The following is a 20,407-nucleotide window of genomic DNA, read 5'->3' on the forward strand; positions in this document are numbered from 1 at the left end:
GGGGACAGTGGACTTTTAGATACATTCTGCAACCCATCTCTGTAGATTTTTCATTGTCTTATTAAGCACTGATTATGTTCTTTACGATCTCTAGGAAAAAAAGGTTCCATGGTGATTGGCTTGTACTGGTCTAATAAGCTGCCATACAGAGAAATTCAAAGAGGCAGGTTACAGAAGACTAACTGCCAAACGTTCAAAAGCAGTGCTGTGAGCATTACAGGTGAAAGTGCACATACGCACAGCAGAATAGTGATCCAAGTGCATCTCTCACCTGTCGAACTGTTATGGGATGAACTCGATTGCCAAAGAGTGATGGCAGCTGAAGCCACAGCTTGGCCAGGTCTGCATTTTTCGAGAAATTTCTAGCACCTTTAGAAAGACTTACAGTGGCATTCAATGCATAGAATATGCAAAGAGGTATTTAAAGGAAAAGGCAGATTATTGATCAGAAGCAATCAATGCTTAGACCAATTGTTAAGAGACAGATTCTATCTTTAGATTTTGATTCCTGTGTTTTGTGGAGTAAATGTTCAAAATAGAACCTAGAAATGGATGTCTTTCTGATAAATTGATGTATTCAATATATGTGATAAATTGCTCTGTTTGGTCATTGAGATAGGTTATTTCATTACTACCACTGTTCATGATGCCTTTATGTGCAGTTATGTGTTTGCACTCATTGTCAAACATTCATTTAATGTTTTAAGTTATAGCCCCCTTAGCACATTAAAGGTGTGAACGTCCATTCTGTCGAAGTTGCTCCTCATTAAAAGGGCTAAACCTGTGACGCTAGTACAAAACCACTTTGATTGTTAGTTATTAAAAATGGCATGGTGTTGGTGTCATTCTACACTGCCTTTCTCACTTTACACCATCCATTCTGGAAGGACATCGATGATTGGATAGACATAGACGCATAGAGACAGATGTGAGTATTCGGATGGGTAGACAGGTGGAACAGTGATGAAGGAGGGGTGGTGAGGCAGCAGTGTGGAGGGGTGGTGAGGCAGTATGGAGGGATGGTGAGGCAGCAGTGTGGAGGGGTGGTGAGGGAGCAGTGTGGAGGGGTGGTGAGGCAGTGTGGAGGGGTGGTGAGGCGGCAGTGTGGAGGGGTGGTGAGTCAGTATGGAGGGATGGTGAGGCAGCAGTGTGGAGGGGTGGTGAGGCAGTGTGGAGGGGTGGTGAGGCGGCAGTGAGGAGGGGTGATGAGGCAGTGTGGAGGGGTGGTGAGGGAGCAGTGTGGAGGGGTGGTGAGGCAGCAGTGTGGGGTGGTGAGGCAGCAGTGTGGAGGGGTAGTGAGGCAGCAGTGAGGAGGGGTGGTGAGGCAGCAGTGTGGAGGGGTGATGAGGCAGTGTGGAGGGGTAGTCGGGGCTCTGGACTTGTAGCTAAAAGGTAGTGAGTTCCAATCCCATGTCATCCCTTGAGCAGGGTACTTCCCTCAGGTTGCTCCAGTGAAATACCGAGCTGTACAAATGGGTGCAAATGTTAAAATCCCTTTGAATAAAAGCATCATCATAAATGCAGCTTCCCTTTATAAATACATTTACATGTAAGTGAGAGTGTTTGTGTTATTCCTTGTGCATAATTTACATACCAGTTCAAAAATACAGATATTGAAAATCATGACCCTTACACAGTGCAAGTGTCTCAGGAGGGCAGAGTGTGCTCCAGGCGTCTCAGGGAGAGGAAGGGAGGACTGGAGAGAGGGGTAAGAGGGAGAGAGCGGGGGAGATGAAGACACTGAAAGAAGACCAGTGGGTATGAGGAGGGAAAGGGAGAGAGGGAGGGGCTGCGCGGGCTGCAGCTGCATGGCGGGGAGAGAGAGCTGATTCACATGCGCGGCACGCCGGCCCAGCGATAACCATCTTTCTGCGGTGCGCGCCGACACGCTGTTTGTTCAATCATCTCCTGCTGCAGAGAGGGAGGGAGAGGCGAGGGCACAGCCCGTGAGGAATAGAGAGAAAGAGAGCTGTCTGAGGGAGAGGAACATGGGCACAGGGTGCGAGGGAGACGAGGGAGACTAGAAAGAGAGACGAGGGGACAGTTTGAGAGGAACGGAGAGAGAGACGAGGGGACAGTTTGAGAGGAACGGAGAGAGAGAGAGACCGGGGACTGTTTGAGGGTCAAAGGACTGGAGCTCTGGCCCCTTTTGCTCAGTTTGGTGTCTCAGTAGCCAGCTGATCCCAGAACCTCATCCCGAAGCTTCTTGGAGGGAATTGGCTTCAAGGGCAAAAGAGACAGGAAAAGTATAGGCAGCAGAAACAGACACAACTGTTCCCCTACAGAGAACTTCCCAGGCTGCCTGGGACAAGCTGGGCTGTCTTCCCTTTCACTCCGGCAGTGCAAGGGGTTATTAAACTTGCTCATGTCCTTCCGAGATGCCCTTGACAGGCTTTCCTCCTCTTCCTCCTTTCTGATGAAAGGTTGGTTCACTGACTGCACGCCGCAGTGTCCTCTTTCTTGTTTGGATGTGGCTCCGTTTCCTGGCGGCGCAGCTGACTTCTCCCCTCCTCTCTTCTGCCGTGACTTCTCCTCTGCTGGCAGTGCAGCTGCAGTTGCAAGGAAAACCTGAATTCCCAACTTCCACATGGGACCATGGGCAAGCTTTGTCTTCGTCCCTATGGCACATGCAAGCCATCACAGTCACAGACAGCTGTGCTGCTGCTTCCAGACCCGTCCCAGACAGCTATCTCTCCTCCTCCTGTGCGTCCGTGCAGCTCTGCATTGCTCTATCACTCCACGTTGCAGTCATTCGAATGGCTCGCTCCAGGGGATCATCAGCCCGTACACAGCAAATATGGATGGAAATGTTTTTGCAACCAGTGAAACATTAAGACGGAAGGGAGATGTGAGAGTCCTTTCTGGATTAGGAGGAGTATCTGAAGCTAGTGAAGCTCGTCTGGGGGCCTGCACGCCGAGAGAGGCAGGGGCAGTGGGCTGTTCTGCTGGTTAATGCTCTGTGCTGATTAGGAGGCCTGCTGTACCAGAGGATTATTAACCCCCCCACACACACACGCAACACAGTCTTCCCTTCCCAGCTCCCCACTCCCCAGTCCTGACGCTAATCCCCAGCCCGCGCGGCCACAGGAGGCTGGCCCATCTTACGGCGATGCGGTGCAATTACGCAGATTGTATCGGCCGTCACTCAGCGGCTCGTTTACATGCTGATGGCAACGCCAGGCTCAATCAGGCCTTTGTGTGTAAAAGAAATGGGGTTGGGGGGGGGGTGTGCTGAGCTGAGCACACAGTGCATTCATGCCAAAACAGGTCTGACCCCACCAATCCTCTGTCTCTGTAGAAGTCAGGGAGCGGTGTGGTGGGATGCTGGGGGGGGGGAGCCTGTCCTTGACTGTAGTGACATGGCGCCTATGGAGCAGCGGAAATGTGCTGAGTCAGCACACACACTCGCTGCGCGTCACTGAGAGAGCGGTGTTCTTTTTTTCCCCACGTTTTTCATTTCATAAAAGCAGAAGGTCGGTGGCAAGGGTTGTGTACGAGTGAGTGCTGGGGGCTTCGTGTGTTTGTCTTAGTGGAGGAGGTGAACGCTCAGACTCTCAGAAGCTCCCGGTGTCAAACCGGAGACTGGAGCTTTAACCCCTTCCTCTCCCCCCCACCCCCCTGCTGTAGCCCTGACCTTGCCTCTACCCTCCCATGAAATGAGCAGATCATTGCACTGAGCTCTTCTCTTTCAGCTGTTCTTCATGTTGCTACACCTTCTCCCTTCAAGCACTGTATTACACATACTGTATGTTTCAGCCAAGCAGTTTGTCCAGGACCAGGGCGGTCAGGCCCTCGTGCAAACCTGCGATGGCTTATTGCTCAGAGTGCCTGATGCAGCGAAAGTCCTGCCTGTGTCCTTCAATCATTTTATTGAAAGAGGGGAGGACAGTGCTGCCAGCATCTTGACTCTGATATGCACCTACAGCAGGGTGTCTTGTGAAGAAAATAGTCCCATTAAAGGAATAGAAGTTCCATTAAAAAGAAAACGTTTCTCTCCTCTGAGTGAAACATCCAGTGTTTTTCACATCACTCACTTGAAACCCTCCCTAAAGGCTTCTGAATTTGGGGTTTTTTGGTTCAGATTGGGCCCAGGTGTCCTGGTGCTCTTCTGGAATCGGTGGATCCCTAAGTGCAGCTCTAGTTCACTTCCCCGTTCTCTCCGTAGTTCTTGACCATCGAGGCAAAAGGGGCAATTCCCTTTCCTGTCGAGGGTAGTCTCTATCTGAAGATGCTGCTCACAGGGCAAATGTTGCTGTTTTTTTTACCCATAAATCTGGAATTGTATCAGTCAGCCCCAATGTGGAATCCCCAGCTGTGTTTAGTGCTCGGTTCTAAGTAGCAGCTCTGGAGTGAACAAGACCTTGTGCCTGCGACACCCCCGCCCCCCGCAGAGCCAGCCAGCCCCGGGTCCGCGTGAGCTCAGCCGCTCCTGGATGTGGGAGGAGCGGCACATCGTCCTGCGGTGTCATGGCAGAGCGAGGCCCCATTCTCTGTAAAGCCAGGAGAGCCCGGGGCAACCAGTTCCAGTGTCTGCCCTTGCAGGGTCTGGGGCAACTGGAGCCGTGGCTGCAGAGCTCGGCCTGCGCTCTGAGAGAGCACATTCCCAGCTCGTGCCACTCCAGATCCCCAGAGCAGGATTAGCTTTAGCCTGGCCTCAACTGCAATCAGAACCGCAAAGCTCTACTGTAGACAGTACCTAAAGAGGCATGAAAGCATAACCAAAGTGAATGCTGTATGCAGCAGAGCCAGTCTGATGTCTCCTGTATTGCACAGCTGTATAAAGCCCCATGTTATCCGACAGCAATTCCCAAATTCCCCCTGCACACAGCATGACATATCCTGGAGTACCAGTCGGGCTGCTCTGTGTTCATTGAGTCTGAGGGAGTTCTTTGTTGTTGATGTTATTATTTTATCTCTGGTACTGAACTACAAAAACTCTCTGTCTTGATGTAGTGTGCCTTGGCTGGCATGACTGTGATGAAAATGTCTTTACTGCTTCTATTATTATTTTCTGTGAAGGGAAATAATTATAAGAAGGTTTCCTTACACTTGTCTTTGCACCACAAAAGACTCTAAAGTTCTTTGCACGTATGAGGGGACCCACTTTACTCACAACTGAAGAGCAGCCCCACTGTGCAGCAACTCGTGGATAAGAGAGAGTCACTGCTGCTCCAGGGGGGTGAAGGGGGAGCTGTGGGGAGGACAGACTGTACAGGACTAGAGTGGACTGACTGTTTCTGGCTGTCCAGCAGGCATTCTGAGACAAATCCCCTCCACAATGGGTGGATTTAGCTTGTAGTCCAGTGCTTCCTGAGTGTCAGTTGTGCAGGAGCAGGGCAGTGGGAGGCAAGGCAGGGAATGTTCCTGCAATCCTGAAACACTGCGATGCACTGTGACCGGACAGGGAAGAGTGAGTGTAAACTGAGCTTTTAATGATAAAGTCACTGTCCATTCCGAATGTATGCCTAAGATACAGTAGTCTTCTATGAAGCTAAAAAGCATTTATTCTTTAGTATTTTTACTTACATTCAGCAAATGTAGCATATTTTATGTGACCTAAAAACGCAGCCCTGACAATTGGGCTTAACATCTTTGGCTTTGCCACAGTAGATCATATCCATTTAGAATTGTTCAGGGGTGACAGTAGGTTAAACAGCCCTGTATTGACACCACGGCGTTGCATCTGTGAATGCATCTGGTCATGTGTTTCTCTTCTTTTAAACTCCCAGAAGAAACTGGAGAACCCCTAAGCTGCGACGCAAAAGGAAGGAGAGAGAACTGGGTTAGCCCTCCCCTCCACAGCTGGCTGTGGACCAGAGAGGGTTTCAGCCCCCATTTGGGGGTACATAGCCAGGGTCTCCCCTTGTAGAATGGAGGGGCTCCTGCGGAGGACAGGATATTTTTCTGACTTCTATGAAAGGCAGCAGGGCACAGGCGGGGCATGGCCTTGCAGCAGAGATAGGGATAGGTTTTCCGGAAAAGCTCTCAAAGCTGGAATGTGCTTTTTCTCTTTTCGTGGAGGATAGGAGGACTGAGAGGATGGTGCCCCAGGCCCTGGCCACCTGCACTGGGTGCGGAGGTATTCGGTGACATTCTCCCGGTTGTCTGGGAGATCGGGAGAGAGTGCCTAGGGGCAGTAGAGCATAGAAGGGAGAGGAGGGGGAGAGGAAGAGGAGGGCAGGGAGAGAGAGAGAGGAAGGGGCCCTGGGGGCTTATTGGCTTTTCAGAGCTGGAGAGAGTGAAGGAAGAGGAGAGAAACAGAAGAATCTTTGGTTGGAAATACAGATGAATACAGTATGAGGAAGAAAGGGAGAAAATGAAAGAGTTCTCCTTTACCAGCTTGGGATTCCACTGTTAATTTGGAAAGTAGTGTCTGGAGGCACCTGGTCATTTATACAGGAGTTATTCACAATTACTGTTTTATTCACCTCAAGATCAACGGATTGTTTTCGACAGTTGTGTTCCCTCTCATTGGTGCTCTGTGTGTGTATGTTTGTGCGCCCAGCACTTCCGTAGGAACATCTGATGATTGGTCTTGTTTCCCTCCTCTTTGTGGGAGAGCCCCACCTCCAGGGCGTCTAATCCGCTATAATTACCTGGCTCTCCTGGTGCAGATCCTGTCATCACCGGCTCGACCGACATAGATTCCTGTCCTGGTGCTGGGAGGCCCCTCTCACAGAAAGCCCAAAAGAACTGTCAGCATGTCCTTTTCCTTGAAAAGGTACCTGAGATAAAAGCTCTAACCCCTCAAAACCAGATATTGAGCAATAAACGTTTATATGGGTATATCTTGGATATGCATGCTTGCTATTTCTTTGCCCCTTGTCTTAAAAAAGGATGAGGTATCCTCCATTGTTCAGTAACAATGCACTATATAAAAAAATCTAATATATGTAATAAAAATATAATGCTATATGTAAAAGTTTTATTAACTCAGTCACTGTCACAGCTTCTAACAGTCCTAACTCTGGTGTTTTTGCTGCAGATTACCACTTAATTGTTTAAGTGAATTTTCAAATGAAGTAATTGTTTGAATTATTGAATTAATTATTTGCTAAATTAAACTTCTTTTAATGCCAGGGTCTGTTCTCTTTGCATATGGATTTCAAAATTAATTCCGTATGTTTCTGAACAATCTGAAACCTGCAACATTTTCAGAAGCTAAAACAAATTCTAATAGCTACTTGTGGAGTTTTGCAGTCAGATGCAGGTGCCAGTGGTGGTTTGTTATTTAATCCACGATTAGGCTGTCCCAGTTCCTTCCCTTTTCGGTATGAAGTAAAGTCCTTTGGTGTCTGTTCACTGTGGCGGTGCATTGAACCTGCACTCAGGGGTGTGCCTGACATCAGCGCCGGCTCACCCCGACTCTGCCTGTGATCCCCTGCCTGATGGCTTAGCCTGTAATCTATGTAAACATTCTTACAATCAACATTGGTTAGAGACACAGGACTGTAATCCAACTCCTTCCCCTACTTTCCCCACCCCAGGCCTCTCTGCGCTGTTCACCTGCCTGCTGGATTAAGGAGTCTCTCAGACTGGGTAATCTGCTGCAGGGGTGTGATTACAGAGCCAGACACTGTCATTACAGGGAAAACACACAGGTGTGGGTTTCACCAGAGTGTCTCGCTCATGTCTGTATGTCTATACCACAGCCTTACGTTTGCATGCATGTATTTATAGGTTGCTTGTTTTCTGTCATGTTTTCACCTTAGATTCCCATCTGGACTCTGATCTCATTCGGGGCAACTTCAGATTGCAAACTGAAGTAATCATGTGCAGAATTTTAAAATCTGTTCAATTCTGCACCGCCTTTACAAACAATCACACACTCTTGAACTGAAACCGGTTTTGGGAGTTAGTCATTACTGCACCACTTGTCTACAAATGTGTGTTTTATTAAAAATTGCTTTGGAGAACCTGATCACCTCCACGGTCTGCTGCCAGGCCTCACAGATTGTGGGTGGAGCCCCACATTACATGTAGGTGGGCCTTAAGCACACCTGCCTTAGACAAGTGGTGGCTGGTTGGCTTGGAGTCCATCAGTCAGTGTCAGGTACGCGTCTGCACACACCCTCCAGCAGCGCCTGTTCCACACCTCCGCTTCACTCGGAGAAAGGCGTGCCCTTAAAGCATGAACAGTCCTGATGCTTTTAACATAATTACTGACAACAATAACAAGCGCCGCACCTTGAGAGCACAAAAGATCGAGCAGAAGTGGCTGGCGAGGGCGTGGATACAGACAAGTCCTGACTAATCATGAAACTGTTGAAAAAATGTTTTTTAAAGAAGCAAGTTGCTCTTTACTGGTATTGTGAAAAACTTGCACTATTTTGGAGATTTCTTCCATTTAATTTTTGCTTCGTGGGGTATAGTGATCTACTGAGTACTGCTCTGTGTAACTCAGTGCTGTAGGTCTGTAGTGTATCCTGCAGTGTGTTAGAGCACTGTACTGAGTACTGCTCTGTGTAACTCAGTGCTGTAGGTCTGTAGTGTAACCTGCAGTGTGTTAGAGCACTGTACTGAGTACTGCTCTGTGTAACTCAGTGCTGTAGGTCTGTAGTGTATCCTGCAGTGTGTTAGAGCACTGTACTGAGTACTGCTCTGTGTAACTCAGTGCTGTAGGTCTGTAGTGTATCCTGCAGTGTGTTAGAGCACTGTACTGAGTACTGCTCTGTGTAACTCAGTGCTGTAGGTCTGTCAGAGACCTGTCAGAGAAGTTTACTGATTTATGCACAGTGTAGATAAGTAAATTAAGTGTATACTGTATTCTACAATTTGTTATTACTCTCTGCCTAGTAAAAACTAAACAATGGAAATTTATCGGTAGTTTTCTGTGAGTTCAGTCTGTTCCATTGTACGACAGGGGGCAATTAATCGTCTTGCACACTGATACCAATCTGTCCTAGCGGGGGCCTCATGCAATGTGTACTGGCACACCCGGCTGTCTCTAAGAGGGACTGTTTGTTTTCTTGGGTGTGCTAAGTGAAAAGTGACTGTTTTACAGTAACCTCCTGCTCACCGAGCGTCCTCTTGAGCATGACCTGACCCTAACCCCGACCCTAGGCCTGACTCAAACCGTGATGTCAGGGTGCTAGCTTGGTAACCTGAATCCAGGCAGTCGGCCGTGAGTCCACTGCGCAAGACAGAAGTGGAAACTGTAGTTTATATTACAGTCCAGCCTTGCCAATCGCTATTTTATGGACTGTGTATTCTGGTCTATGACACTGGTTATTGAGGACTAGTTCACAGATTGTGGGGCCCTCTTCTGCTGTTTTGGGGTACTGTGCACAACTGTGGTCTGTCTTAGAGCATCGCCTTAGGGCTTCGCTGTGGATAAATACCAGTTTTTGTGCTTTTCTGGGCCCTTAGATGTGGTGAAAAGTGAAATTGGCCAAGGCCCTAGCATGAGAAGCAGATCAGAGTGATGTCTGTCAGTGTCCAAGTGGAGTGGCTGGATAGGCGGAAAAATGCACAGCAGTCTTCTATTAATATTCTACAGCTTTTGTCATATCAATTATTTATTACATATAGACTATCATTTCACATTTTATTTTATGTACCACATTATTCCCTTACGTTATCTTGGTTAATTACAGGGATTGTAGGCCAACAGTTAGACTACCCTTAAACCTGTTTTCCCCTGAAAACTTCTTCTTGCTGTGCGTTGCGGTTTTGCTGATAGCAGTCATTTTCCAGAACATGATCCTTGTAATGGGTGAGGTTGTGCTGGATCTGTTTCCTTGCTATAATTATCAGAGTGTGTGTATGTGTGAATGTGTTGTCACAATGACTGCTGGTTTCATGTTGTGTAATGTATTTTGTGGTATACTCTGTGCACGATCTAGAGGTTATGCCTCGTTTCGAATATCCTGATCAACCGCAGCTTCAAACTCAGAAACTGGTCTTCAACAGCGCCCCCTGGTGGTAGAAATCTTCAAATCCTGTGAGATCCTATGCCCCCCGTAATCTGAACACACTCCTGCCCTTGTGCTCTGAATTGACGTCAAGGTAATTACGTTAAATTGGACAAATTAATTGGTAATTTCTGCAGTCCTTGGGCTCAGCTGTATGTAAAAGAGTCCTGAAATTTCATGAAGCTGGGATCTAGCAGCACCTGGGACATGCTGCTCCCTTCTGCATCACAGCACCATCTACTACTCTGTCTGTCACTCACTCACAGACTGTCACACACACAATCTCACCACTCACACAAAATCAACCCACACACACGGACACACACAGTCTGAGCCCACACTCACACTGACACACACACAATCTCACCCCACACGTATACTGAGACACACACTCACCCCACACACATACTGACACACAATCTCACCCCAAACACACTGACACACATGCAATCTCACCCCACACGTATACTGACACACACACTTACCCCACACACATACTGACACACAATCTCACCCCAAACACACTGACACACATGCAATCTCACCCCACACGTATACTGACACACACACTTACCCCACACACATACTGACACACAATCTCACCCCAAACACACTGACACACACAAAATCTCACCCAACACACCCTGTCTCCCCCCACACACACTGACACACACACTCTCACCCCACACACATACAGTACTGACACACACTCACTCCCCCCCCACACTGACACACGCACAGTCTCACTCAACACACACTGACACACACACAGTCTCCCCCCACACACCCTGACACACACACAGTCTCCTCCCACACACCCTGACACACACACAGTCTCCCCCCCCACTCACTGACACACACAGTCTCACCCCACACACAGTGACGCACACACACATCTGTAATCACGTTTGTAATGAAATTGAGCAGTCTGTCTGTACAATAGTGCCGCTGGGGCAGGGTGGCTCAGTGGGATCAGAGCAGTCTCTGTCATTCGATCTCCAGCGCCTCGCCCTGCTTTGTCTTCTCCGTGTGATTTTCTCTGGCCCGGTTCATTTCCGGTGGCCTGTGGTCCAAGACACTCCTTTCCGAAGACTCCAAAGGAGATGGAGAGACAGTATGGAGGAGTTGTAGGTCAAGGGAATGGGGGTGCTCATCCTCATCCCCCGGGGTCACGCAGCAGGCGGTGCTGCTACAGAGGTGATCAAGAACCCCCTCATTAAAGGCTTTTCAGATCATTGTAGCCGACAGTAAAATATTTGTTTGAATAATTGTTGGGAATGTTATTGTGTCTCAGGTATATATTTGGCACATCAATGTCAGTAACTTGGGAAGCTGTTTCCAAGAGGAGTGGTGCATCTCTCTTTCTGTCTGTTCATTTGTCCGTCCACTCATGCATCTGTGCTGCTCCGTATTTAATGTATAAAACTGGCAAGTGTCTATTTTTTATCTTTGCTTTCTTTCTCCTTGTGTCCTTTCCCATTCTCACCTGATCTCCTTTGTCAGGGCACTGTACAAACACACCCCCACCCTGAGGTGCCCTTCCCAGACAGGGTGACACCCCTTATTCAGCCTTTTGCTTTTGTTGGCCTTTATGTCCTCTTTCTGAAGCCGGTCAGCCCTGTGGCTGTGGTGTCTGTGTAGTGAGGGGACCCGTGGGAGGAGGCGTGTCCCCTCCCTGCTTTTCCAAGCAGCCCGAGGCGACGTCCCACACGGCACAGTTGTCTTCCTGGGAACAGCCCCACGGCCTTCTGGCTCCAGGTGCACACCCAGCACCTCAGTGACTGCGCTGTGCTCTTCGTTCTCTGAGCTGGGGAAATCACACACTTCTATCTGTGCCTGTAAAAAGACACTGCATGTAGTGTCAAAGGCATCTTTTTGTGGCAAACGCTGACGCCAGAACCAAGGAACACAGCCTGTGGTCAGCGTGTCAAGTTTGGGCGTCTGAGTGGCCTTTCCTTGTGTCTTGTGGATGGAAGCCCTCCTGGCTCCCTCTCAGAGAAGCCCCTGTTAGTTCTTCATCCCACAGAGCTGTTCAGTAGAGCAGTCACTTGAACTGCTCATCTTCTCCTCAGATCCACTCTCCCATTTCCAGTCTGCCTCGGGAAGGCCAGAAAGGGAGAATAGCGTGAACCACAGACCTGTCCCTCTTATACAGACACCCTGGTGCGCATAAGTCTGCCTGGCCCTTGACACCCAGACTTCCAGCTTCACTTTAATCAGCACTGATCACCTTCCACAATGACACACCGGACTCTTATAAAGCCAAAACTGGATAATTCGAGGTGCGTTTCATTCACACTCAGACAGGCGGTCCGCACTCAACCAAAGCCTCCTGTCTTCATTACAGGTTTGAAACTAAGATCTTGGAAACACCTAGAGAAGAAAACAGTGTGTCTAGGAAACTGGTCTCATGGGCATCTTGGCGGGACAGCGGTTAAATCGGCAGGACTATGGGCTCCTTCCCAGCCTCCGCAGCTTTGATCCCTTATGGAAGGAGACAGTTCTGCCTCCTTTATTACTTTATTGCTCGACCACAAGCAAAAAGGCCTCAGTGCCTCTCACCTTACTCCCTGGTCATGGGGCCTGTCCCAGGCAGCCAGCGTGTACCCGCCATACCGCATGGGCACAGGCTACTGGAGACGCCCCCTGCAGGGCGCCAGGGGAGAGATCGCATGGGCCGGAGGGGTGGCGCGTGTTTCAAGCCGCAGGCGGCGTCTTTTTCCCCACTGCCAAGAGAACCCAGTCTGGATAAACCGCCACAGCACACTGGCGCCGGGCGCCTCCCGCTTGGGGGAGTCTCAGTCTAGTTCGCCGTCTGGTGACAAGCGGCGAAAGCTGAACCTGGGCTCCACACCACCACCTGCACTCGTGGGCTCGTGGTTCCGCTGGGCCGGCGCCCGAGCTCCCGCAGGGGCTGTCCGTGATGGCGGTGTGGGAGTACAGCTGATAAGCGGATCAGCGGAAATAACTTGTAAGCAAAAATTGGGGGGGGGGGGGTTGGGGAGCAAAAAAAAAATGCAACACTGCGTAATGTGATTCTGCGATCCAATACCCTGAAGAAAATTGATTTTCGCTGCTGCTGTTGTGAGCGTTTTGTGTTGGTCTGCAGGGCTGCTGGCACACAATGGCGGCCATGCGTCACCCAGGTGGAGACTGCCATTTGGCTTCAGTAGTGGGGCGCCTTCTGTAAAATGTAAATGTGATTTGTAATGCCATAGATAAAGCAGATAGGCAATTAACATTTGCTCGTTTGTTGTTTGGTCTGAGCTTAACATGGACAGATACTTGCTGCGTCCTTGCCTGTGATGGGTTTGGCAAACTAGCTGCTCATAATAGAGGGACTGTGTAGGTCTTTGCAGGCTAATATATGTAAATCTGTCTGCAGATTTGTTTAATCGTGAAATGCAACAAATGCGAAATTATCGGCTGTGTGCCAGTCTTTTATACAAGAGCTCTGCAGCGGGTGAAACTGATTGAAACGGATCAAATTGCTGTAAGGTGGAAGTGTAGTGGTTCCCCGAATTTGGTTGTTTTTTTGGGGATGGTTTATCGTCATATTATCACGCTGAATAAGACAGAACCTGAAAACTCCGTCAACATTCACCGGAGTCGAGCACCCCAGCCACCACTGCACCCTGACGTCTGGGGCACCGCTGTCCTGCCTGAGGGGGGGGTCCGCAGCTGGTCATACTGCTCACAGCCACCCCAGCCAGCAACACGGGGTGTCCCAAATGTCTGAGGAAATCCGGGGAGTCCCGGGCCCCTCCCTCTTCAGACATCTTGTCTGCTGCACTCTACTGTACTTGTGCTCTAGGCTAACGTGCGCGATGCAGACTTTCTTGTGTGTGCGTTCGTAGTTTCGCAGGTCTCCCTTCAAAACCACATTATTATTATAGCGTCTCAAAAGCAGAGTGAACTGTGGTTGAAGCATAAAATAGATGCAGTCCCATAGGAAATCCTTAGCAATGAAAAAGAACTTGATCTCAGCATGCTAACACCATGGTGAAGAGTGCCACAGCACTGTGCGAATGTTCCGTTGTGCATGTCAGGGGGCTGCTTGTATAGTCGAGCTCTGTGTGCAGAGTGCATATAAGGCCTATTAAAACAGCGGGTTTGGAGAAACTGCGCACGGTGGAGCAGCAGAGCACAGTTGGGACAAGCGAGTGCTGGGACAGCGATAGTCCACAGCTCAGGGTCACAGCTCCCTGTGCTGCTGCAGACCAGAGGGTCGCCTCCGGCTCTCGTGCATGCACACCAGATTCCATCATCCCACAGCGGTCCTCTACAGCAGCAGAGTTTGTAAGAACCCTGTACGTGTGTGTGTGTGTGTGCGTGAGCATGAGCACGCAGTGACCAGTTCGCCGTGCTCCTCTGCCTTGATGGACTGTGTTCTTCACCGCGGCCGATATGATCAATAGCAAGTCTGAGGCCACGTGGCTCAGCCCTGCCTCCGGTGAGATGAATGGAGCTGTACAGCGTGCGGGAATAACTCCTGCGCTCAGCCACCTGTGAAATTCCCCTTTGAAAGGTTAAAGCTGCAGAGGCTGTGGGCTCAGGGGAGAAGGTGGAGGAGCTGGGAGTGTATGTGTGTGAAGGGAGGGGGTGGCATCCGTGGGTCAATACAGCCCAGTGTTCTCACAATGATCGTGCTGGAATCCGATAAGCTATTAAGTCACCATCGATCGGCTCGTTCCCAAACATTTGCATTAAAAAAGGAAAGAAAAAGAACGCAGTCTTGTCCGCAGCTGTGAGGCAGACAGCTGGCTTTGCAAGTGGAGATGTGTGTGTAGGACTGATGACAAAGTACCCTGGCTCGCTCTCCTTTTGCTGATCACTGGGAGCCAGGAGATGAGCCTGCTCCGTGCACACAGCGCCACGGCTGCCCCGCCAGTTACCCCTTTGCGTGGGAAGGGAAGGGGCATAAGCCCCTACAGCATGAGCTTTGCTGGGCCGCAGCACAGGAACAGTAGGACTGCAGCAAAGCTTGATGGTACCGGCCCCTGGACTGAAGGCCGAGGTTACTGATAAATACCACTCATTAAACTTGAAAGCCTTGTTTATTCTTAGAGTACTGGGCAGTTTGTCAGCCTGCGTTTGTCTGGGAGTCCCCCTTTCCAAAAAAATGCCTCAGTAAGGACCCCCCCAAATCAGACATGAGCCGGGCCAAGGTGTGTTGTTTCGAGGGGCTCTGCGGCTGTCACTTCTGACAGTTTGTGAGCAGACCCACTGTTTAACAGCTCTCCGTAAAGAGCACTGGTGGGAGGGTGAAGCGCCGCCTGGATCAGGAGGGGATGTGAACTCGGATGTGAGCCCCCCCTCCCACCTCCTTCACCACATCCTGATGTTGACAAGAGCTCTCTGCCAGAGCAGCAGGTGGAGTGACAGCTCGGAGCTGATCGGTGCCGGCCAGCTGCGAGAACAGAGACCCCTGACAAGCGCACTGCTGCTCCCGCTGCCGACGGGCAGAAACCGGGAGCGCAGCCCCCGCAGAACCGTTCTGTCCGGCTGCTCCCTCCGCAAATCCCCATCCGATTATCCTGCATCTCAGGATAATTGTAACAACCCTTACGTAACAAACGTCAGGCAGCCTGGTGGACTGACCTACATATGGAGCACGAATGCAGGGAGAGAGATATGGAACCAGCTCTCTGAGGCTGATTCTTCACATTTAGCTGCTAGTTCCACTGACAGGCTCTAACAGAGAGCTGCTCATGAGCCACAGCCAACATTTCCAGAATCCCGGGCATCTGTCAAGAGACAGCAGGGTGAGATGATTCTCGTTTGTAACCCTCATGATGAGCTCAGGCCCCTCTGACTGTTGCTTTACGGCCTCTCGAAGTCGGGATACATGCAGGAGTGCCCGTTTCTGAGAGGCCGGTTCTAGGAGAACAGGTCTCCCGCGCGCGGCTTGTCAGGGAGGCTTGGTTTCGGAGTGTGAGCGTGTGTGTCAGGAGTGTGCGGGTCGGAGCTGGCGGGTAACAGCGGCTCAGACATCCTGCCTCGACTCCAGTACCGCAGAGGCACAACTCCCACTCCTCTGTCTTAGCAAAGCAGCCAAAGGCCTTAGGCTCCTGTCTACCATGTAGAACAGTATAGGAGAGAGCAGATCAGCACAGTAGAGCACAGGAGCGTGGAGGATAGCGCAATGGACATTGCTGTAGAGCACAGGACAGTACAGGATGTTTATTACAGAACAGTTAACACAATGTAGCAAAGGACATTACAGTTTTGAGCTGAACTCTATGGGAGAGTACTGTGTACAAATGGACAAGAGAAAGCATAGTACAGGAGAATATGTAGAACTGGACAGTAAAGTATAGGACAGGACAATATAGACCTGCACAGTACAGCGTTGGACAGTACTAATACAGCAGACGATGCAGTGTCCAGTGTCAGTTACAGGTCTGAGAGGTGATCGCTTGCCAGTGCTGTTTCTGCACCCTCTGAGATATTGGAGCCATATGAAGAAACATGAACCCCTGTACTTTCAGCCATGCCTCTTGATCATATAGCACATGTACACATATATATATAGACACTCCATGGTCATGTGAAGACAGGCTCAGCTGTGGTTTGACTAGTGTTTATATCCTGCCTTGGTAAGCCAGTAGAACATGTACATGCCTTGACTTCTGTCTTGCCCCTGTAGTGCCTGTCAGGCTGGAGTCTGAGTGTATTCCTGCTGTTCTGTCTTTTGCTTAGTATTGCATGTTTAGTATTCAGTATTTCAAATGCCCTCTTTATTCATTTTGTCATGCATACAAACTTTTATCCTGGGGCACACGAAGCACAAGATGTTAGGCTTGCTAATTACATCTTGTTTGGCTAGTTTCACACAGGGAAGTTTAATTCCTTCTTTCTCTTTTTCTGTTTTGCTCCCTGCCTCACCCTCATTCTCTTTTTCTGTACTTTAGCCTCTCTCTTCTCTCCATCTCCTGTTCTATGTATCCATCGCTCTCTCTAACATGCCCGCTCTCTCTCAATCTTTTCTGTCTCTCTATACCTCTCTGTCTTTCTCCTCTTCTCCATCTCTCATTCTGTCTGTCTCTCCCTCTCTGCTTGTCTCTCTCCCTCTCTGCCTCCACCTCTCTGCCTGTCTCTCTCCCTCTCTGTCTCCACTTCTCTGTCTCCACCTCTCTGCCTGTCTCTCTCCCTCTCTGTCTCCACTTCTGTCTCCATCTCTCTGCCTCTCTCCCTCTCTGTCTCCACTTCTCTCTCTCCACCTCTCTGCCTGTCTCTCCCTCTCTGTCTCCACTTCTCTATCTCCACCTCTCTGCCTGTTTCTCCCTCTCTGTCTACACTTCTCTATCTCCACCTCTCTGCCTGGTATGGTATGGTATTGGTATGACTAGTAAAATACAGAGCGTATGCAATCAGCACGACATCTGCAGACATTTCTAACACAAAAGACACCACAGGACATGTCTATACAGCCTACAACACATGGAACATTATTGAGAGACAGGTTCACTGTTGCTCAGGCTGTGACAGGAGATCACGTACTGGGCTGCCAGCTCACTTGAGTTCCCTTCCCTGTCTTTCTCCCACTCATTTCAATTCAACCAGCTTTATTGGCATGACTGATGAAGTAAAGTGTTGCCAAAGCAGATACAATTGACAGAACATCTACAGACATTTACAATACAAACACATCATAGGACATTAACATACAACCTACAACACATGGGACATTATTGAGAGACAGGTTCATTGTTGCTCTGGCTGTGACAGGAGATCATGTACTGGGCTGCCAGCTCAGTTCTCTCTCTCGCTCTCTCTCTCCATCGTCCTGTTCTGCCGTCCATCTCTCTCTGTCCTCCCCAGTGATTGCGTTGTGTTGTGCTGGGGGTAATTAACAGTGCAGTGTCAGTAAATCAGGGCAGGGGACCTGGGAGCCTCCTCCTCCTGCTCGGTGTGTCATTACCTCATTAAATTAAATGGCACCGTCGGGGCTGCAGATGCTATAAATCAGCCCCCTGCGTGGCTCTCCTGTCTGCACGCTTTGTTCTCGCTGCGAGCTCACAGCACCATCCTACCAGGTGTCAGGCTTTACAGAGGTGTCCTGGAAGGGTGATGAGGTGATTTTAACCCTTTATCTGCTGCTGCCCGTAGACCTCACTATCGGCACCTTGTGGCATAGTGGCAAGAAGGGCAGTCTTTGGCGAAGCAGTATAAATGGACAGCACTGTGTGTTATAAACAGTGTATATATACTGTATGTATGTAAAGTACATACATCAACAGAGCAATTAACAGGAACAGGCTTGACACATGCCTAATATGTGTATGGTCCCCATGTCAAACAAGAAGGGAGCAGCCTCGAACACAGCGGTGCTTGGTATAGCTTAAACCTTGTGCATCATGCAAGGCCTGACACAGAGACTAACGCAGAAGGCGGATCTTTATACCAGAGGTACACAGTTAATTGTGGCCAAAATCTCACAGTTACAATGTTTATGGTTGTGGCTGGGGCAGGCGTTGTTCATTTTAAACCACTAGACCTCTGGGTAAATCCCGCGCAGTAAAATTCCCAGTTGGAATCCCTGGAGTGTCGGAGTCTCTGACGGAGTGTGGCTTTAAGACCCAGCCTCAGTCCGCACTGCTGCGCCAGCTGGAGGCATTCTGATCGTGTTGGCTGAGCAGGTTGATGGACACCTCAGGCTGCAAGGGCCGGATAGCGTTTCAATCCCGTTAAAACTGCCGACTCGATCGGAATTCTCCCGCTCGGAGTGAAGGACAGGATCGCTGCTGTTAAACGGCCAAGAGGCTGAGCGAGACCTCCGGGTCATTACTGTGGTTAGAGCCCTGTCAGTAACCTTATATCACAGGCAGAAAGAGGGAGAGAGAGGCCTGTATCTTTATATACTGTATATACCTTATGTACTGTATATACATGGTCGCCATCTCTTGCACAACAGCTACAGGGTGTGGAAATGAGTTTGAGCATCAGCACAAAACCATGAGAACAAGCCAGAATCCTTGTAAGTGATGGGCATCTCCCTTGCACTTAACACGACTTTGGAATGAGACCCCTTATCACAACAGACTTCCATTTAAAAAAAAACAAATGATATACACCATCTTAAAGTAAAACTGACCTATCCAACAACAAGAAAAATGAAACGAGTGCCTTCTACCTTTTTAGTTGTTCAGGTGGGTAGCTGCGTCAGCATGCGTAGTCTGCAAAGGAACAAGTCATAGGTTTATTCCAGGCTGAAAAGAGAAGAGAGAAAACAACGTTTCGGCTGTGAAGCCTTCTTCAGGCTCATTCTGCCTTTTTTGCTTGTTTAGATTTTAGTGGCTAATTGATGCAAAGATACTATCCAACCAGTTCCTGGAAGAAGCTGGGGAATCAGCTTCAGCAGTGTGGCTGGGTAGCTTGTTCCACACTCCTACCGCCCTTTGTGTACAGACATGTTGCCTGTTCTCAGCTTTAAATGCTCATCTACTTACTTCCCGTTTGTGTCTCTGTTTCATGTTTCACAGCCGCTTCTGAAGAAGTCTGCTGTGTTGACTTTGCCAGTGCCTTTCAGGATGTGTCCTCCAGCAGTGCAGTGTGTCTCTGCCCAGTGTCTCAGTGTCCCTCCACCCAGCTCACTGTACCAGTGTAACACGGGGGAGCTGTGCATTCTATATTAGCAATGAATTAACAATGCAAGACAGACAGCCATGCCGTGAGACCCAGAGCGGAGACAGCATCCTCACACAAACACGCACACAGTGCTGGGAAAGATGAGGTACTGGGAGAGCTACTGGGATAAGAGAGGGAAATGATGGCAGAGGAGGCGACCAAACCTGGTGTGTGGAGGGGGTTAGGAGGCAGACAAAGCTGTCACCTCACTCCGTTTATGTGATTCTCAGGGACCCCCTCAGAAAGCAAGACACAACTACACACCCAGACAATGAAAAACCAGAAAGCTAGTCCTGTTACTCTCCGGAGGGAGAGAGAGGGAGCTGTAGAGCAGATAGGGAGTGGGGGGCAGAGATGGAGAGTGGGTGTGTGGAGCCTGGGGTTCGTTTTGACTGTCAAGGACTGGAATCTGTGAAAATCCATCTGAGAAACTTAATAAGCTTAGTGGCACTGGCAGGCAGGGCTGAGTCCTCAAATACTGAAAACCTTCCTGTGGGTTTAGCGCCAAGGAGCTTAGTGCTGACAACAATGACAGGAGAGGAGGAGAGCAGAGAGGACAGGGGAGAGAGAGGGAGAGAGAGCAGAGAGGAGACAGAGGAGAGAGAGGGATAGAGAGGAGTGAGAAGGAGGTAGAGAAGAGATAGAGGGCAGAGGGGAGAGAGGGATAGAGAGGAGTGAGAAGGAGGTAGAGAAGAGCGATAGAGGGTAGAGGGGAGAGAGGGATAGAGAGCAGAGAGGACAGAGGAGAGAGAGGGATAGAGAGGAGTGAGAAGGAGGTAGAGAAGAGAGATAGAGGGCAGAGGGGAGAGAGGGATGGACAGGAGAAGAGAGGGATAGCAGAGAGGAAAAACGTGTCAGAGGAG

At 49.6% G+C, this 20,407-nt stretch overlaps 1 protein-coding gene across 1 annotated transcript in view; it reads left to right on the plus strand.

Moving 5' to 3' along the window:
- znf385a (zinc finger protein 385A) overlaps window positions 1-20,407 on the plus strand; it is an 87,102-nt gene that overhangs the window by 26,243 nt on the left and 40,452 nt on the right. The gene's annotated exons all lie outside the window — the stretch shown is intronic.

Source organism: Atractosteus spatula, chromosome 1 (assembly GCF_055471065.1).
Source record: "Atractosteus spatula isolate fAtrSpa1 chromosome 1, fAtrSpa1.hap1, whole genome shotgun sequence".
In the NCBI taxonomy this organism is placed as follows: Eukaryota; Metazoa; Chordata; class Actinopteri; order Semionotiformes; family Lepisosteidae; genus Atractosteus; species Atractosteus spatula.